Genomic DNA, 7,563 nt, shown 5'->3' on the forward strand with positions numbered 1-7,563 from the left:
TCTTGTATCCTTTTTGTCTTCCCACTTGTAGACTCAGAAATTTTTGGCACTTCTTGTTATGTAATATTTCTATAGTCCTCTGCTGGTGGATGCTGATGATGTGCTCTAAGTCTACCATCTCCTCTTTTTCCTCTGTAGCTTTCCTGACCAGCAACTCATTTTGAGAATCTATAAAATATACTATTTTAAAAAAGTTATCTACATTTTTCCACTGACCCACCAGCCTCCCAGTTGCCCCCCTTCAGCATGTACTACAGTAGTGATCCTAGAGAGAGCTATCTCTGGGTTTTTATTTGTTTGTTTGTTCGGCTTTTTTTTTTTTTTTTTTTTTTTTTTTTTTTCTTAAAAATCTTGAAGGAAAAACATGACTTCTTTCCCTTTGGGGAACAAAAGATCCCAATCAATATGCCATTTTTCTTATGGAGTAAAATAAGTCAGTGAACTTACATGCTGTAACAATCTCTTTGATTTTCAGTGTTTAACCTAGCACGAACTGATTCACATGGGGGAAAATAATATCCTAATTCTGTTCTGAATGAAATTGAAAGAAGTTTGGCTTTTACTGGCAATGATTGCAGAATCAGATCCTTGCAAAATAAGGATCAGATTGTGCATCAGACTGATGGAATTACATCACCACTGACTTAAATGTGAGAGAGGACAAGTCCAAAGTAGTATCAAAAGATGATTTTTCAAATAACTGTTTGCTATGATTTTCTCTTTGACTCAGGAAGAATGAACAAACAGGCTGGCAGAGAAGACGGAGGAGGAAAAAGTTTTTGAAGATGACTGGCAATATTTTTTGTTTCTCTCTTCACAGGACAAGCAGAATTTGAATCCTTGTTATGGTGAAAGGCCAATCCCTTCCCTTCCCTTCCATTCCCTTTTCCTGTTGCTACTAGGCTTTATGCAATATTTCAGATGTGAAAAACATTTCATAACTCAGTGATCACTTGAAATAAACAGTCATTCACAGCTCCACTTGTAAATATTTGGGGAAGGCTTCTAATACAAACAACTGGTAAGAAATATCTGAATCCCTCCCTTGTGAGAGTGGCAGGGTAAGAACAGGGTGCACTGGAGAGCCAAGGTATTTCAGGAGAAGTGATGTTTGGATGTCAAGCTTTATGCCAAACCAGGACTGTCCTAGTGGCTAATACTGCCTGCTAGGCATGGATCCAGCAGGTGCTGTGCCCCTGCCCTCAAGGCATGTGGCCTTTTGGTGTAGCCTTGGGAACAGTAGGGCTACGGCAGCTACAGGCAGCAGCTTTAGTGCTGTCTTCATGCTTGCTTCATGCTTGCTCTCAATAGTTTCTGCAGATGAGGTCAACAGGCCCTTTATTCCCTCTGATAATCCATGCCTGGATACGAAAAATATGGCATGCTGTGTGCACTCTGACAGCCTGCTAACTGTGAAATCTCCAAGTGATAAATTTAAACTGTGGTTAAATTTTGTCCTGATCTCTCTAACAGGTATATCCTATGACTCAAACTATTGGACTATCCTCCTACACCTTCCTAGGTGCCAGCTCCCCACCTCCATCATCTAACTCTCAAGCATTCTCCAAACAGCTTCAGTGAGAAGACAGGAAAAAAAGTAAAGAGGCTTCTTGAAAGTTCAGGGACTGCACAAAATAAATTGAATATATTATCTTAATAAAACAGAGGCTACTTCCTACTCAATTCCTATTATCCAATTTTATATTTAACTGAACACATCTCCAGCTGCATAGAACCGGTATAGCTCATTAGACTTCAGAGCTTTAGCAGTCTTAAACCTTCTGAAGGTTTGACTCTCAATTTTTGAATGTAATGAAGCTGTCACTAAATTAGCACAGAAACCAGAACCCTCCTCTGCAGAATTTAGCTTAACTTGTCACATTGTATATTAAGTCCCGGAAATACCACTCATTTAACTGCAAGATTATTTGAGGAGGAATTTATTAGCGTTTCTAAGTTGCTTCAAACAGGCAAGCTGGAGTGAAAGTGCTATGTGTGTTTGTATTGACTAATACATGGGTTGCCCCATTTGCTAGTAAAAGACTTAAGGGAGAAATAAGTATAAAAAGCTATGTAATCTGGAATACTCTAGAAGATGTCAACTGAAAAAAATTGAACTTTCTTCAACAGAAAACAGAATATATAGAAGCTTAGTTTTACTCTGAATTGAAAATGTTTCTATTTTAAAATTTCCCATTTAACCAAAACATCTGAAAGTTATAATTCTGAAAAGGAAACAAATGTGTTAACTATGTAAAACACTAGATTTAGATTGTAAATATGTACAATTGTGTGTATTTGTATTTTGTGTTTATATATATATAGGATTCGTAATGAATGTTCTGAATATTTGTGTAAAAATAGAAACAGAAACCTCAAAATGATAAAGCTGCAATGACATATATCATCCCTACAGTTAGATATTAGACCTCAAACTATTTGTTTTGATGTTACTTGTAGGAGGAAATGAATGTTTTTGAAATGCTTCAGATTTGACAAGCGTGCATTTAATACAGTGGTGAAAAACTCTTCTGGACTTTTGGGGATGCCTTAAAAGTTTTATATTTCTTTGCTGGGAGGAGACAGTGTAAAGAATTAAAGAACACATGTCAGAGCAAGAACTGAAGGTTGGCAGGAGAAGTACTGAACTTCACACACTCAATACCTCCCAGGAATAGGCTGGGAGCCCACTGAAGTCAGTGGGAATTTTTTAACTGCTTTCAGTGTTCGTTGGATTAGACCCAAAGGGACTCTATTCAGCAAAATATTTAGGTGGATTTTACTTCAGGCATGAACTTAATGAGACTTTAGCAGGTACTTAAAAGTCATGCACACTTGCATTTTTTGAATGCACATTCAAATTTTTTGAACTTCCTAAGATCTCTGCAGTGTGACTTGTTGCAATATAATAATAAGAAAAGTCTTGAGACAGTGGTATTTAGTTGTCTAAATACACAATGAAATGAAAGTTCAATAGGAAATGTTGGGCTACACTTCTCAAAGGAACCACAAAAAAGACAACTATTTCAGAAAAAAAATGGTTCTAGCAGAATGGGAAGTGAGAAAGAGCAGATGTTATAACCAGGGGATTTTCCAAATTTTTAATATGAAGCAAAATTTGCACTGTGGTAGGACTGAAAGATCAAAGCCAAAGATGGTATAAATTGTCATAAAATTTACTCAGATTGAAGGTTTGTTTCATAGTGTCCCTGCTCTGGAGAGGAAAAGAAATGTGAAAAAGTACTTCATTTCTGGATTCCAGTCCCTCCTTCCAGCTCCCTCTTCACCCGCAGTAGACTTCTTTGCAAGTGAGAAATAGCTTGTGTTTAACTTATTTTAAAAAGAAGAGTAGGAGAACTGCTTAGTTACTTATAGAAATTGAAACAGTTTAAAATGCAGCCTTACAGGTAACAGCAGCCAAGAGCTACTGAACTAGTATTGAATTTTTCAAAGAAAACTTCCCTCCTTACATTACAAGAAAGATATTTGTGATGGAGGATGGGAAGAAAATTAGATATGAAGTTGGCAAAATCAAGACAGATTAAAATCTAAATCCCAAACCCAGATCTAGACTGGCTTCAGAACTCAAACCTCATTGTGCAGGCTGAAATTCGAGGTCTGAAGATATAGCATTTGAGTACATTTGGACTTACATTTAGCACTAAAAGAGGTATTCTAAAATGATATTTTTCATTAGGTTGTAGCAAGGGTTGCTTCTATGTCGCTGAATAAATTGAGGCCCTATGGTTGGTATAATGTAGTTCTATTTTGATGTTAGCTGTTTTACATTGATTCAGCTTTGTGGACCTGACTTACTGTTCTGATGCAGACATGCTTGATAGGCAGTGAAAACCTTATCACAAATATATATGAGGTTCTCTTAATACCATGTTAGACAGCCCTTAAGTGTAGTCACCACATGAGCATCCTGCTTATTTACTAACCAAGACATCTGCGCAATTTTATCACAGCACTCAAAACGAACCACCGGCCACCCCTGGGGGATGCTTCCATCAGAGGCAAGGTCATTTTCTGGAATGGCAGCCTAGCAGTGAGAAACCTGAGAAGCAATAAGCTCCTAATAATGGTAATCGAAAAGCCCAGCCTCCGCAGGCCCTCGCTCTGGGGTCAGTTGACTCATGTAAAAGCAATCTGGGCCAGTCATGAGACAAAGTTTTTGTAGCCACATCAGCTTTCCAGCATTTGCTGCCACTCTCAAGTATGGCTTGTGCTCATTGTGTTATTCATCAGATTTATGAACGCATTGTTCTGAGTTTTAAATTACAGCCTGTAGTGGTCACGTTCATACAGATCTCCCAGTGGCAGGCAGCAGAGAAGTCTCAGGAACAGAAATAAGCATATAGACTCTTTGCAGGATACTGCTTGCTTAAACCACCTCTATTTTAAGATTAAAACTTTCTATGAAAGTTGCTAGTTTCTCTCTCACTTTCCAGTTCACAAGCACATCGTGCACTTCTGGTATTCGTCTTTAACCCTCAGGAAACAACATGCCAAAATGCTGTGGGGATCAAGAAATTCTCCATGGCTCAGTTTCTGCCTTACTTGCTCTTACCTCAAACCATTTTCCAAAGTTGAATGTTCTTGTGGAAAGGCTTAGCTTATTAACAAAAAGCCAAGCTATTTACTTTAAGGATTCCAAAAAAGGACTGTTAATCACATTGATTATCTCAGATTTCATTTAGGAAGGGTACTGGATCTTACTTCTTACTCCTGAACTGAACTGTAACAGTTTTATCTGCCCATGCTTTCTCTCTGCTCTTTCTGTTTTGCCCTCTTCTCCTGCTTGTGGTAGCAAGAGTAACATAACTGGTGGTGTGTTAGATGGTGACTTTACCATTTTCAACCACAGTCCTGTGTATTTGTTAAAATTGCTGAGGAAGTTGTGTATACAGTACTAGGCTGGGGAAGCTTGGGATGTATAATGCCCCTGCTGTTCCTTTTCTGGGAAACCACAGTGCTGCAGATGAATCAACACAGCTTGACTCTCAGAACCCTTTTGTCATATTTATTTAGAGAGGCTGAATAAAGCTAAGGATATCAATAGCTCCCCCTGGGAGAAAAGTATAAGCAATAATAAATAACCAAGACCTTCTCCTCTCCTTAGGTCATATACAGAAATCCACGTACTGTCAATGGAAGTTCAGCACCAGATTAAGGACAAGAGGTATGTGCACTTTTGTGCTGGAAAGAAATTAATTTGTGGATGTCCATTGGTGACACGGGTTGGTTAGGGCATAATTAGAGCAACCTCTTCTCTGTGCTTCACACATGAGAGAGCATGGCAGCTGCCATTTCAGGTCACGGTGGCTGAAGACACTGAACTAGCCTCTCAGCTGAAGCTGGGCTTTCCAGAACAACTACAAAGCACCAGAACAGGGACACCAGGAGATTTCCTGCCCGGTATGAAAAGAGAAAGTGTATTTTCATCTCTGGGACCACAGACTAGCAAATTTTGAAAGCACAGCAGTTACTAGTACTTTCTATAATGAAAAAATGAATAATGGTCAAAGAAAAGCAGAAGAGGAAGCAGCATTCATAGCTCATTTGACATGCTGTCTCCTTCAGATAGTCATTATGCTGGACCTCCTCATCCCACAGAAATGTGACTTGGAAACTTTACCAAACCTCCTAATAGTGCACTTTTCGGAAATGATGTTTCAACTGGGCACAGTATTGAAAGAAAGAAAAGGCTCTCATTGACAGCTCTTTTCGAGAAAGCTTTTAGTGGGTTTTACTGGTTTCATGGCCCTATGAGACATGAGGCACTGGAAAGTTTTCTATCTATTAGAAGCAAAATTTTTGTGATTGAGACATTTTCATTTCACATGCTAAGTTTAAGATGTAAAAGATGTCACCATTACAGATGGCTGAACATTTATAAGGTGTACTTGAGATGTGTTTTTAATTTAGGGACTAAATCTGGGTCTGTTCTACCTTCTTCCATCCATAGGTTAAAACATAAATATATACCTGTGAGAGGTATTTTTTAGGGCTTAGGCTATGTATGTAAAAATAATATTTGGACCTGAAATGAAAGACTAAAGTCTGGATTTAGCACAAGTAACACTAAAACACTCACAAAATCATAGTCCCAAATAGTTAACATGTCCAAAACGTCCAAAACTATTGCTGATGTATGGGTTCTGAAGACACTGTTATTCCAGACTGCTCCCACCCAGCCTCCCCAGGGTCTCCCTCTGCCCTGTTCATGGCTCAGGACCCCATTTCAGCCCAGCTCAGGGTGCTCAGACATTTTCCAGCTTATGTTGCAGGTGGCCATTTTCTGCTGTCCTTGAACTGTTTGGATTTTCCTGGTCAATCCCTTGGCTGACTTGACTCATCCCCCTGCCCTTGTTAGATGATCACTGGACTGTTGATGGGACCTTTTCTCTGTCACCCCTGCAGATTGGTGACTCCTGGGTAAGGGCATGGCCAGTGCTGGGGTCACCAGTAGCTCCCAGCTCGTCCTCTGCTCCCTGCTCCCAGAAAGTCTCACTTTTTACTGACCCAAAGGCAGATGGTTTCGCAGGGTTTTCTGGGGTCTTCAGTATCCTCTTTCAGTCTCCACAAAAGTGAGTGGGCCTAAAATTGGGATCTTGGTATAGGGACTTTTATGGTTTTGCTTATGGTAATTCTGCATGGCTTACTGTTGCTTGCACCATTGTAGCCCAAACAACAAACAAACAAACAAAACAACAACAACAACAAAGATAAAAATACAGAAACCAGAGCAGGACGTGATCTCAAAAGCTGAACATCTGTTTAATAGGTTTCATTTCACATTAAACACTACATCTGTATCTATACATATTTAAACGTTTTCCAAGTACAGAATTATCTTTCCTCAGTACAGTTATTCTACAGTACCTTTTCAAAACCTCAAGTCAGGGTATCTCAATCTTAGAAGTTTTACAGATTTGGTGTGTATCTTTTAAAGTTAAAAGGCACTTCCCTGCTCTCAGCTGATGTTTTAACATAACCAAGAAACCATCAATGTTCAAGAAAAGAGACAAAAGAATGGTAGTACTTCAAAGAAAGGAAAAAGTATATAAAAAAAATCACCCTACAAGCTTTGTAGCAACACTTACATGAAAACTGAGAAAAGCCCTTTTAGATTTTTCTTTCAGCATATTTAACAATATGGTTAAATATGGGATTGCCAAAACTAAATTAAGAAGTCTTGATGGTACTTTTCACAAGGAACAGCTTGCAATTCATATCACCTGGAGGCTGTTGTTTTCATGCTGTCTTGTAAATGACACCATGGGAAAGTACTTAGCTATCTTCTAGAAATGGAGATTTGGTAAAAAAATATTTGTAATTAGGTTGAAAAAATATTACCAGCAGTAGGCTATTGGTTAAGCAACAGTTTTTGCAGAGTTGTATAATTTACCTATGTTTTAGTCACAACATAAACTGCTGTAAACTGTTATATAACCTAGATAATGATCAACAAGTTACATCTGAGAACAATCTTTTACCCCACAGTAGTCTAATTTTATTTTATTTTATTTTATTTTATTTTATTTTATTTTATTTTAT

Source organism: Oxyura jamaicensis, chromosome 2, assembly GCF_011077185.1.
Source record: "Oxyura jamaicensis isolate SHBP4307 breed ruddy duck chromosome 2, BPBGC_Ojam_1.0, whole genome shotgun sequence".
NCBI lineage: Eukaryota > Metazoa > Chordata > Aves > Anseriformes > Anatidae > Oxyura > Oxyura jamaicensis.